At 35.1% G+C, this 14464-nt stretch overlaps 1 protein-coding gene across 2 annotated transcripts in view; it reads right to left on the bottom strand.

Annotated features, from left to right (window-relative positions):
* The window catches only part of pxb (putative Hedgehog signaling attenuator pxb), a 187768-nt gene that overhangs the window by 84667 nt on the left and 88637 nt on the right, over positions 1 to 14464 (bottom strand). The window contains exon 2 of one of the 2 annotated variants that reach the window (XM_073073604.1): positions 11146 to 11179. The exons of the other annotated variant lie outside the window; for it this stretch is intronic. The gene's annotated coding sequence lies outside the window, so the exon portion shown is untranslated. The remainder of the gene's footprint in view (positions 1 to 11145; positions 11180 to 14464) is intronic. 2 annotated transcript variants of the gene reach the window in all.

Genomic DNA, 14464 nt, shown 5'->3' with positions numbered 1-14464 from the left:
TGTTTTGTATGTATCTCGTTCATTGTGGTCGTTTTATATCTTTCGTGGCCCGTTCCTATCTATTTGCGGAACTCTGTCAATAGGTGTTGTTTTACAAGAAGTTAAATGGATTACATTGGATCCATGTTAATTATTATCATTTATCAGTCATGTAGATCATTTGATCAAAAAGTTGTTTCTAGATAAATAGGTCTTTTATATTTCGGCCATTTTAATTCTTTGGCCAAAATATAAAACACCTATTTCTTATTCTATATTCGAATTATGCAACGTAACTTATAATATCTCCGACTTTGCCTAAGTGTTTCATACGGTTGTACTAGAATTTTTATTTAATTAAGATACGAATCCTAATTTTATATAACAGGAACGTGAAATGACTTGAATATTGGTGGATTTAAAACTGAAAATTCAAGAAATAATAAAGAATATTACTATTGCTAAGTACTCCTAATTGCTGCCCCTAAAAACTGAGAAGGAACGGTTTAAGTTTTTCCTGAATTTTGTAAAGATAATTCTAAAGTATGTCATAAAACATGGCTACCAAATTAAGAAATATATGGGAACCTTTAAAACTGTACACAAAGCACCGACAGAAGAACATATGTCGATAATCACGGACCCTCAAATGAAGGGATGGAACCGAAAAAACGATAAAGCACGGGTCGGTAGCAAAACTGTTTTCTTAAAGTCATCCTGACAAGTGGGGGTAAACAAAGTTTACGATGCGAAGGGGAAAAAGTTTGACTATTCATTTTTTAACAATCGTAAACGTGTTTATTGAAATGTTTTAGTACCACGGCATTTAACACCATGTGTTTGGCGCCATGGGATCTGAACGGCCGAAATTAAACGCCATATGATCTAATAAAGCCATATGGGTTTGGAGAGCTTGTGCGAAATATTGGTAACGACTTTTTTCTTTGAAGAGCAGATACAAGTTAATCTTACTTTTTAAATGCTTGGCGAATGGTTATAATGGAAACGATGTAAACATTTAACTCTAACTAAGAGTTTATCTGTTGTCTCTCATTTTATTATTTCTTCTTTCTCGGTTATTTCGTCTAAAGTATTATAACGTATATAAAATGGTACTTATATTATTCTATTATAACTATTTTCATTGTTACTGAAAGTAATCGTGAATACTATATTATTATGTTAATTTAAACTTCATTATTCTAAAATAAATTCCTCCCCATTATTTTTGTCCGTAAATAAATATAACATTCGTTACAGTCCACCTTTAAACGAGGGGAGTTATTACGTGTATTCTATTATTAATAATGGTATAATTCAATTTCTTTCATACAATTACATTATAGAAATCTATAGCATCAACGATTTGTCCATGCAGGTCAAATCGAGAATTTTGATTTTGTGGAACAAAAGATCATGTTGCGGCGAAATCGCCACCGGTTTTCGATTCTATTTGTTGATTTAATGTTTTGAATAGTTGTTGTTGAAAAAATCTTTTGAAATAACATAAATATGAGAGCGGGGTTCAACATCTGTCGCCGTGGGGTGGGTTGAATCCATTTGTATATTAATGACGTTTCCATGTTACGGTTTAATAATTTTTGCATACAAAAGCAATATTACCGGCTTTTGATTGGCAATATAAGTTTTATCGATTACATTTTGCAAATTTGCGCTCGTGTTTTGTTTTCGAAATTGTATTAATGTGTTGTTATCATATTTAAAGTATGATTGAACAAAAATGTTTTTTTTTATAATATAGGAGTAGCAGACGAGCATGCAGTCCACCTGATGGTTAGTAAGTGGCTGTAATCAATCATCTGTAATCAAGCCCAGGTAGGATTAGATATTCCTTCCTGAGGTCGGCCACAGATGCGCCGCTACCCCTGAGGACTAAGCTGGAACGCCTCGGAAAAGTCTGTCTCCCTTACCACACCCTTCAAACCGGAACACAACAGCGCCTAATACTGCTATTGTTAGGTAGAAATAGGTGTGGCGGTGGTGCCGTCGGAGTCGAACCACAAAGGGTTCTACCACCTTCAAATATACTATACTTTATAAAACAAAATACAAGCAGTTTAACCTCCAACTGTCTGGTTTTTAGGTACATCAGATTTTTAAATTAAAACTTTTTAAGGATAAACAGTTTTACTAATTTGCCTATCAATTTTCCCCTAGATATTTTATTATAAAAAAGTTTTCGAAAATACTGAAGATCGTGTACTTGATAAGCAACCTACCATAATCCTTAGTTAACAATCTATCAAATTTGTTATATGTATTATTAAAAACAGATACACGCAACACACATTATTCAGTCGGAACTTGTACTAAAACATATCGGACACCAAGAACAAGGTGTTATTTAATCTGTCCGCACAGCATTTTGAATAAATTTGCATGAACGTAGGGACTTCCTACGGCTTCCTAGAGGGAATACAGGCCCCAAGGGTGCCCTATTTATCCGAGCTGATTTTATGATGCTAAGTGGCTACGGAGTATTTTGATATCATTCTTTAATAATAATATAATATCAAAGGTAATTGTAGAAAAGATTAGGTAAGTTGTTATATGTGGTAGAATCTTCTATGGTGGTACCACCGTCACAACTATTTTTGCCTTACAGCAGTATTAAGCTCTGCTGTGTTCTGGTATAAAGGGTGTGGGTGTAAGGGAGTCATACTAACCCGAGACGTTCAAACTTAGTCTTCAGGAGTTGTAATGCATCTGTGACCGACCTCAGGTAGGACTTTAATCTTATCTTATCTATCTTGATTACAGATGTCCATGGGCGGCAGTAGCCACTTTTAACAAGAGCTAAGTGTAGTTAATAAGTCTTGACTGATGTAGACTGTTCAGCTAGGTTCAACTTTCTCAAAAAGAGCAATTATTATGAAGCTTACTGTGGGGATCTCTTCTTATATATGAAATTCTTGTGTCACAATGTTAGTTACCGTACTCCTCCGAAACGGCATTACCGATTTTTGATTTTTTGATTTGATTTTGATTTCACCAAATTTTATATGCATATTCAGTAGGTCTGAGAATCGGCTACTATCTATTTTTCATACCCCTGAGTGATAATGGTTGTTCACCCTTAACATTTTTTTATTTACATGACAACACAACCTTTGCCGGGTCAGCTAGTTTTTACATAAATCTTACTTACATTTATAATTTCATTGTGACCAGCAATTAAACATTCAATTTATAGAGATCCTACAGTGAATATCAAGTTGTATATCTTCAAGATTAACTTCCATCATCTGTTTATTTACAACATATCGTGTAACAACGGAAACAGATAGGATTAGTCTGACAAGATTAAGAGGTAGTTGGCAGATAATTTACAGTCAGTTTACTGTATGTAATATATGGGCTCCAAAGTTACTACTGAAACCTCAAGACCCTATTTAATACGAATTACATTTGGAGTAAACAAAAAGATCAAATTTCCCATTTATTAGAATTATGTTTTCGCGAACACATTATTTTGTCTGTTAGCAGTTGTGAATAATTGATGATATTTAAGATCCATTATGTTATTGAAAAGATTTTCGTAACTCGCTCTTTGTTTACACATTTCTACTTTTTCAAGTTATTATTGTACAAATTAAACCTAGTTTGGTAAGTATCTACTATATAAGTAGTTTGGACGTAAGTTTAAGTAATTATATAAAGTGCATGAATAAAGTAAACCTAAACTAGTAAAACTAACATACCAAATTTCTAAAAACTATAGTATAAGTAGTCCCACATCCAAATAAATTAATATAGAAATATTTGATAATTACGATTCATGAAAAGGATAAAAAAAATGGACACAAGAACATTACGACCTAGAACATTTATTTACTCTTCACTTTTAAATAACCTTATTTCTATTAATACCACGTGCCACGGAGTCTGCACTCCACCACAAACGTAATAACCTGTTATTTTGTAATTAAAAAAAATACGGGCACAAGCGCCGAGAGAGATTAATAACATGCCACAAACCCGAATATACAAAAACTAGCCAACAAACCTGACCGAATCCTGAATAAAACATACCCAGCATATGGTATCCGAAAAGGGTCCCAACGAAAAAAATACATTCACACAGAAATTTATAACACGTCAAATCTTCGGAGAAATGGTTTCCTGAGATAGAGACGTTATTTTATACAACTATAGAATTAATTGTGCAGTCCGCATCTGCCGCTTCCATTGTCATCTTTTTTCATCGCTTTCAAATATTCGTGTATAGACGTTCGAATTAATGTTACCTTACGTATCAGATTCGCTCATTAAAATTCAAGTAATCGATACCATGTTTATCGATAATTATCCGAATACCTAATTCCGTGATACGTACCCACATACCCGTGTTACCGATACCGATCATCGTAAACCACTGATAATGAACGTCTCGAAAGCGAATGCTTATATTACATTTCAATTACCATATAAAACGTAGAGCCACGACCGAGCAACTTCGCTCCGATGATCATCTAATCGGATATCATTCAATAACTTTTATTCCAATCCTCGAGCCATGGAACAACCAAGCGATATGGGCTCAAATGAGTCATGAATAAAGCCTACAGTGCCGTGTACGAATTACACACTTCAAACGAAATCTTACGAATTATCTCAGGGAACTACAACTATTTGTATCGTGTACCGAACAAATGAATTTGACGCTTAAATTCCTTTAAATGGAGTCGCTTTCTAGATGATGTAGCAGATTTGAATGACATTGACGTTTAAAAACAAAATGTTGGATGTCAATGAGTACACGTAATTGAAATTCGAAGCCATTCGACGCAGGGCGATGTTGCCCGAGACTTCGATACTGGCGATGTTGCACATAAAAAAGCAGGATGCGTTGCGACTGTTACGTGCTCGGCGGTACATTGCTTTTTTAACGTGAACAAAATAAAACTGGCGGTCGCTAGCTCATCTACCTCTATTGTTTAGAGCAAATTAAAACTCCTGTCCGAACAAGGCATTTCGATCAACATAAAACGTTTTACAACTTAATCACATACATATGTTAAAGCAGACGCTATTAATAATGAAGCTTCACAATAAATTGTATTAGAGACACTAAAGTTCGCAGGATAAAAAACGGTCGAAGAAAACAAAGGGCATAATGAATTGAACAACATAATGAACCGTCGATTTGGGCTCGGGATCACAGACACCTGCGGAGGAAACGAAATATCTTCATTAAAGAACAGGTGGTTTAAGATTATTGGTTGGCGAGTCAATAAACCGCTAGTTAAACGTACACTGCAATAATGTTGAGATGGATAATGACTTTATTAATTTATAGCGACCTTTCTCGGTAAGGATAATGCTAACAATTTAATTGTACGACTGACTTTATGAACTGTATTGACCTTTAAAAATATAATGGTATTATTTTTCGTGATCTGACTTCGGAGGCAACATTATTTATATCTTAGGATTTCGATCCTATTTGGAATTGATTAAGGGCTATACGTAACAGTACTCACTCGCTTGCACTTGCATTGCTACTAAAAACGGAGGGCTGGTGTAACGCCTTGAAAAAAATTAGATTCTCATACCTTATGAACGAAACAGCACTGCACTGATATGAATCAGAAATAGTTATAACCATTAAGCTGTTTTCCTTAAAAGTCAAAGTTCTATGACCGTTATATAGGTAATTAGTTTTTGTTGACTAAGTTCCTATTTTTGCACAAAGCTTTTAATTTTTTGTGAACTCTCGATTGAAACATTAATCGTCTGTAGATTAATTGCTGACCTCCGACCCAGGCTATTACGCGATTGGCCATTACATGATTATGTCATAGGTACTAATATTATAAAGAGGTAAAACGTTTCTTTATGTCAGACATAATTTTGATAATTATTTAAGTACAAGGATATTCAGAATTGACATTAGATGTTATATGCTTTGTTTATGATATAGATCATATAGATTTTATGGAATTAAGGATTTTTCATGTTTATCATTGAAATGGGTGGAGCCAATGATAGGAAAGAATATATATATTTTTTTATTTTAATTTTAATTTTTTTCTTTCAAAATAAACATTATATTCGATACTAGCTGACCCGGCAAACTTTGTACCGCCTCAAAATCTATTTGTCAAATATATTTCATATAAAATATAGCCTATGTTACTCGTAGATAATGTAGCTTTCGAATGATGAAAGAATTTTTAAAATCGGTCCAGTAGTTTTTGAGCCTATTCATTACAACCAAACAAACAAACCAAGTTTTCCTCTTTACAATATTAGTGTAGATACTTGGCTGCATATTCACGATGCTTGTAAACCATTGAAATATCTGATAATTTGATAATTAATACAAACAAGCTTTACATCGATAGTACTAAATCGCTTTAGATGAAATTTAGAGTGAAGTTCATGTTGAGTAAAGAAATAATGAATATTATACAAAAAATATGTCTAGAAATTACGTTACTACTTCTAACTCTGTGTTCTAAGAAAACATAAAAAATCTCATCCCCCAAATCTGTTAAGACAACGCGTCTCTAATTACCATCTTTTTAACCATCGGAGTCACGATCCCGGTAATTGTTCCGTTTCGTTGACAGGCACCCCGGGACGCACCGATTGGCGAGCGCAAGATGGCGGACGACCTCGCCTGACCCATCCGTCAAGTGAACGCAGAACATCTGTACACATGTCTGCCTGGCAGCTAATAAACGCACTTTTGAATTTCATCAGACCAAAAAGATAGACTCTCGAACAATGGGTTGAAGAATAAATTTGTATATGTCTGTCTGGCAGCTAATAAACGTACCTTTGAATTTGGTGCTCTAACTAAAAAGATAACAGATTAGGCTTTCGGTCAAATTTTAAGCAAGCATCTGTACAATCAGGTCTGATTGGTAGCTAATAAGTACACTTTTGAATTAGTTTCGAAATAAAGAATAAAATAGGCTAAACTAATGACCAAAATAATAAAGGAAATACATAGCAGCATAATATTTCTGAATGATAAATGCACTGCAATTTGGTGCACAAACTGAAATAAGAAAACTTTGTTTCTCAAACCAAATATTGCAGCAAACATTTGTATAGTGTCTGACTGACCGTTAATATTTAAATAGACACATGATACAAAACATTAAAGGATATTATATCATACTTTTGCGTATTATATACGAATTATTTTCGCATAAAAAAATTGAATGTATGATTAAGATAAACAAAAATAATTTATTCTTTAAAATAATTCCGATTGTATTGTGTGTGAAGCAGGAAAATATAAACCCTTGTATGCGACATTTAAACGCCATAATATTTCACCAAGTCGTGCAACTATCACGAAAAAGTTTGTTCCAATCCACAAAATCTAACATGGTATTTAATCCCAACAAAAAAATCACACAACTTGTCTCAATGCAATGTCTCGCTATCTTCTTTTTTGGTCTGAGGTTCGGAGAAAAAGATTTGCGTTGACAACCCGAGGTTGAATTTATTGGTTACGGATTTGTATTCCGAACGCTAGTTTGTAATTTGTGATGATTTATGCGTTAATCTCGCATGTCGTCAGGTTTTGTAAACAAAAACTGACTTTCTGAGGACGTGTATTAGTTTCGGGGATTTAATTAAGCATTTCGTGTAGAATACAAAGCGAAATTCCCGGTTTTTACAACAAATTTTGTTGAAATTGTACTATATTTTAAAGGCTTCATAGTATATCACACTCAAAATTCTTATATACGTTAAATAAATAAAAATAAAAATATACATTTATTACTGTCATAACTATCTGTGATATAAAACTAATTGCATTGTTTCACTACAACAGAAAACTATTCAGATTAAATCTTTAACAAAAGCGTGTTAAAAACGATATGTATACTATAATCGGATCACGTTAATCCCTCATCCGTACCGTTTTAACGACACGAAAATTTCGACGCACAAAAAAATCTAACCAAAAAAGGGGAAAATCACGAAATTTTCATATCCAATGAGCGCTTTTAAAGTTACTATAAAAGGTTATAATGGCCGGCGCCCCGGGCACGCAATTTCCGCTTTGCTACCGAAATACGCGGGGAATGTACGGGGAAATTTAGTGCAACTTTGATTCAGTTCTTGTTATAATTATTTCAAAATGGATATGTGTATGTGGGTGAAATAGCGGACGTTTTTGCAATAACGTTTTAGAAGTAATTAGTTAAGCGCATGGTTTATTTCTAGTTTCAAATAAGGTAGTCGCGGTTTTTTTTATTATATAGGAGTAGCAGATGAGCATGCGGTCCACCTCATGGTAAATGGCTACTGCCGCTCATGGACATGATGGATTGGTGATGGATTGTGTCGGCCACTGTAGCCTACAGGCTCTTGGTAATAATTATATTATAGAATTTATAAGTGGGTCACATCACGAAGACTTCAGCCATAATTAACCGTCTGATAAAGAAAGAGAGGGTATTTTAACCCTCTACTTATAGACCTAACCCTCAATCAATGTTATCGCTCAAACCATTAAAAAACTGAAGTGGTAATAAGGTACTATGACTATTTTATCGACGAGAAGAAGGTAATAATTTCACTTTTTTAACGTCCCTGCTATTGGTTTTCTATTGAAACTAACTTTTTCATATTGAGACTTTGTTCTAGGGTATTTTTTATTTTTACCGTGTTTAGTACCCAAAGGGCAAAGTCAGAACCTTATTATTAAGCCTCCGCTGAATTTTCGTCGTCCCTCTGTCACAGGATTCCATCTCTGAAACCGTAATGTACACTTGAAATTTTCATAGAATATGTTTAATGGTAGCCGCTTTAACAACAAATACTAAAAATAAAAAAAAACAAACGAAAATTTGATAATGCGCCACCCTCCGTGTGCGATCGACTCGCGCTTAGAAAATTATTTCATTTTTATTTAAGCATCTGCCACTGTCACGATTGCTTCCCATGTAATAATACTTCATTCATTACCTACATATGACCCAAGGTCACCAAAGGCTCCCAACCGATCGACTCTCGAAATCCCTTTGGCTCATTTGTTACTGAACAAATTTTGAACTTGAATGTCAAGGTATAGGCCCTATGGCGGCGGCCGCAAACAATAACAACTTTGTCATGGTTACAAATAGACAAATATTTCTTTTTTCTATCGATGCTCAGGTCCAATTGCATACTACTTTATAATATATCAGCAGACGAGCATGCAGTCCACCTGATGGTAAGTGACTACTGCTGCCCATGGACATCTGTAAACAACACCACATAGGATTAGACATTCCTACCCTAGGTCAGCTACAGATGCGCTGCTACCCCTGAGGACTAAGCTGGAACGCCTCGGAAAAGTATGTCTCCCTTACCAGACCCTTCAACACAGAACACACCAGTGCTCAACGCTGCTGTTCAGGGGCAGAAATAGGTGTGGTGGTGGTGCCGACGGAGTCGAACCACAAAGGTATATTATAGTTGACCAAGCCAAGGTAATATATTTTACCTGGCTTTGAAAATGTTATGAGGAATCCACATGCATGTAAGTTTCCTCTTGATATTTTCCTCCACCGCTAAAGTAGGTCATAATGGATTTCTTATTTTCTCACAACTTCAATAACGAAAGGCTTCAGAATCGATTTCGGGATCGTTTTTTATATAATACGGGAGTAGCAGACAAGTTTGCAGTTAGTGAGTGCTGCCGCCTACACATCTCTTCTCAACCCCAGATAAGATTAGATTCCTACCCGAGGTCGACAGATGCGCCGCTTCCCCTGAGTACTGAGCTGGAATGGCTCCCTCCGTTACCTTACCTTTCAAACCAGAAAACAGCAGGTCTTATATATAATACATATATAGTTATACACTACTGTTATAAGTTAGAAATAAGAGTAATAATTATTTGTGTAGTACAAATACACAATCAATGTCAATATTTAATCGCATATTTTATATTAAAAATGAATTAGTACTATCGTGAGCCACATGTTACCAGCCCCTGGATAAGGTAGATAAAAGTAAAAGGAGAAATAATGATTGTAATAACGCCAAATAAACTGCCTTTGACAATGAAAATGGCGCATTTTCACGTTATATCGATACACAAGATTGCAGGCTTCCTTCTTTTGTTTCGAAAATTAAAACTGTTTACTGGTTTTTGTTATATAATAGGGCTCGAACACAAAACTGCGATGCGACGCGATGCGAATTCGCAACGCAGAAAATTGCGATGCGAATTGCTGCGATGCGATATCGTGCGGCGTAGCATCTCTCAGGGTGACCAACAACAACAACCACTGTGCGATGCGAATCAATTCGCAAGTTCTTGCGATGCGTCGAGGGAGCTCGCAGATTTTTGCGATGCGACGTCGCATCGCAGTTTTGTGTACGAACCCATAAAGATAATCTTTTAACCTTTTTAATTTTTATTTTGGGATCGTTACTTGTCACGCAATAGCATATCGATGCGCGTGTATTATTCTCAATATATTCTAATTTTGCCCACAAAAGATCGAAAATTGACATTATTGATTATTATTCTAGTGTAAAGTAATTATCAAATATCGATATTTGCTAGAAAAAACATTGGATAGATCAATTATTAATAATGTGGGATACAGAGAATGCGGTTGTTACTAACGGGCCATAGACGGGCGATAAATGACACTTCAGATCCGTATTGGATCATCTTAGTAGAATATAGCTCAGTTGTGAAGAGATCTACCCTCGCAGTGGGGCATAAAGAGGGTTGCAGTCATAGACAATGCATAGAGTTTAAGTATTAATCACGCAAATAACTAACTTGAGTTTTTATATCTTCTTTAGATGTGAGCTTAATTTGAGATTAATCGCTTGATATAGTCCTCCGAAGCACGGACGCTTAGCTACTACCGGTCACCCATCCAACTCCCGACCGCGCCCCACGTCGCTTCACTTTAAATCGGCTATCTTCATTAGGCGCGGATGTAAAGGCACTTCATTCTGTTCATTAATTCCGTGGTTGTTTCTATGACAGCGATTTTATAGCAACCGATCCTTGTACCGAATAACTACCAGGAATTTATGACTGCGGGAATAAAACCCTTGAAAACACGACTTTACGAGCTTCGCTTGCTTATTTGCTGCACGTAAAATTGCAAGTTGCAATATTTTCGATCGTACGTTTTATGGGCGGCTTTAAAATACTGCACCAACCTTTTTAATGACGTCATCCGAATGACGGCGACATCTGAAACAAGGAAAGTTTATTAGTATTTCTCGTGTAATTGATGTAGTATGTGGATTTTATGATCCGCAACGCAGAGGGTTTCGGGTTCGATCCCTGTACAGTGAAATGGGTTTTTGTATTTGTACGTGTGTTTATGTTTGTTTTAAAGGTATTTTATGTTAAGTATCTCTTGTTATAGCGGCCACAGTAATTCAACATCTGTAAAAAAACCAAGTGTCTATCTATTACGGTTTGAGAGATAGAGCCCAGGGGGCCTACCACCATCTTTAATAAACCATCATAATTCCGGAAAGTTTTATTTCAATATTGCATCTACATTTTTTTTCGTACCAAGACCTCCTTAAATCAGTTTTGTTTTATTCCTGCCGAGTGATGTAAAAGAACGAGTAATTCGTCTCTTCCTTATCCAAGAGGAAACGAAACATCGCAACACAGTGTCATCTCTTACGCACCACGGTCTTGATTGTGTTCCGTAATATGCACTTGAACAAATTAAACCCTTATTCATTTTTGGCTTATCCACTGTATAAAACCAAATAAAATTATCATATTTTGTTTAAAAAGTTAAATAGCAAAACAAATAATGAATAATTTCGACCAACATAATACAAAACTGCTTATTGTAATATTATAAAAACAATCTTATTTTAACGAGGTCGTGGTACGAAATTTCAAGCCCTGTAGGATGTGACAGACGAACAGACAGCGGGGGCTTAGTAATACGGTTCCGTTTTTATGCAAATGGTGAATTTTGATATCTGTTCTGGTTCTGCATGTTTCTGTATGTCTATGTCATCCACATACAGGGAATCCTAGTGTGGAGCTATGAGTGTAGAACGCGTCTTTTTTGTCCTAGCCGTATAAATAGATTAAAAATGAAATGAAAAGATAAAATAGAATACAATAAATACGATCAAAATATTATTAGCCATTAAAGTTACAATAACCACATACTAATGAGCTACTTGTATTCCATTATTTATTTCACCCAACCTTATCCTACCATCGATAACTGGTTATTCATGTATTATTAAAATATTTTTTGAAGATATTCCTTCGAAGCCTAAAACGTTCAGGTTTAAATGCGTAATGGATGCAGGTATTCTGGTTTGTGTCTTTGTTGCATTGAAATGCGCTGACAACACGGTGGTCTTACACTAACTAAGTTACTAAACGTTTGTATAGTCAGTTAGTTAATACCAATTAACTGGCTTTGTTCATGATCCACGGGCAATTAACACTTTTTTGCTCCTTGCTAATAATGATTTCAATATTTATGAATTATTAATAGGATGTTTTTGATCAGTTTTTATGTCTATTCATACGATTTATATTTAATATGATTACTAGGAATTCGCGAAGATATACATTACAATTCCCTTCGAAAATATTAAAAGATTCAAATTCAAAACTGCTCTTGTGTAGAGTCGCACCGATTAGCAGTTTGTTTCTGAAAATTAATTCGTGGACTTGTCCAAATCTAGAGTAGGTATCTAGGTAAAATCTTATATCTATATATAAAATTCTCGTGTCACAGTTTTCGTTGCCATACTCCTCCGAAACGGCTTGACCGATTTTGATGAAATTTTTTGCGCTTATCCGGTATCTATGAAAATCGGCCAACATCTATTTTTCATCCCCCTAAATGTTAGGGGTAGTACAACCCTAATTTTTTTTTTATATGGCAACACAACGTTTGCTGGTTCAGCTAGTATGTATATAAAATTCTCCTGTCACAATGTTAGTCACCGTACTCCTCCGAAACGGCTTTACCGATTTTCACCAAATTTTATATGCATATTCAGTAGGTCTGAGAATCGGCTACTATCTATTTTTCATACCCCTAAGTGGTTGTTCATCCTTAACAATTTTTTTATATATATGGCAACACAACGTTTACCGGGTCAGCTAGTAGTATTATAATAATGCCTTTCCACTCATAATTCGAAAAGTTATAGCACCTTTACAAATTCACATTTTAAGATTATCAACAAGTGAGTAGTTAATATCAATATGATTTGTGTTGCTAATTCCACTGGTCATCTCATCAAAAACGTACTTACTCGTTCGTCTTCTGTTTTCGAAATAAACGTGTTGCAGTTGAAATAGTGACAAGTCAATTTTTTACTTTTTTACCACCAACATCATTATGAGTTGCGGTAAAAACACCATCTATAATGGTTCCACTTTCAATCCCTTCACACGTTATATTTTGTACCTGGAAGATGGGTTTATCTCGACCAATTTCTACAGTCGTGTCGTCTCTGTCGTCGTTATACGATTTAGTAGCTCCATCCTCTTCCGTCTTAGAACTTTATGCGGTCGAGATCTGGGCAAACAACATACGCTCTGAATTAAGCAATTATGGTTAATTTCGAAACTCCCCATGGCCAAGTCGTGTCGGGGAATGTGTTATTTTGTATCGTAATTTGTGAGAAGGCATCCGCCTGAGCAGCTGTAAATTATATACCGAATATGGGTAATTTTTAAGTGGTGAGTTAGTACTACCGAAAGCGTTACGCTTCGGCAACTTTGAGTGCTTCAAATAGATAATTTAATAGATGTTACGAGATTAGATAATGGGATTTTGGATAAATTTGGGACTATTAAATCGTAGAGTCGAACAGGAAATATTTTTTGAAAAAGAATCACCTTTCTCGTAATTGTTGTACTTGCATTTCTGCTATCAATCTCAAATAGGATTTAAATCCTACTAGTTAAGTTAAAGTTGACCAAAGATTGTTGGAACACTTTGCTTAAGTCTTTCTTTCACACCATACAACAACAATGCATCTGTGGTCGGTTACACGTATATTTTTTGTTTGGAAATCGTTGCAGGTGCGGCAGTTACCACTTGTCATAAGGGACAATACATCATCCAATACATCATTTGCTACTTCATTTTTATAAAAAATACGATTGGTAACATGGACGATGGTGAATGGCGATACTAAAACAGTAGAATTCTACTTCCAGTTAGAAATGTCAATAAGTACGGGAATTTGATATGTACAAAAGCTATATATCCAACGATATTTAAGCGTAATAATTAAGGTAGTATTTTCGTGTCTTCCACGATATATTACAAATTGGTAATAAGTTTGAAATATATGTCAAACTTCAATCAATCCGAGATGACGTCATTGTAAAGCGGTATGAAAGTTTAGTAAGGATTTTTTTATAAGGCCCGCTCAATGCCCCATTTAATCTTTTTGTACATATAATAGAATTAATCACGTTTATACATATAACGCACTATAGGTAGATAAATAACATTAGGCATTT

This window comes from Epargyreus clarus, unplaced genomic scaffold, assembly GCF_041222505.1.
Source record: "Epargyreus clarus isolate Ecla_fem2 unplaced genomic scaffold, WU_Ecla_fem_2.2 ptg000006l, whole genome shotgun sequence".
NCBI lineage: Eukaryota > Metazoa > Arthropoda > Insecta > Lepidoptera > Hesperiidae > Epargyreus > Epargyreus clarus.
This window is presented reverse-complemented; position numbering and strand designations above follow the sequence as displayed.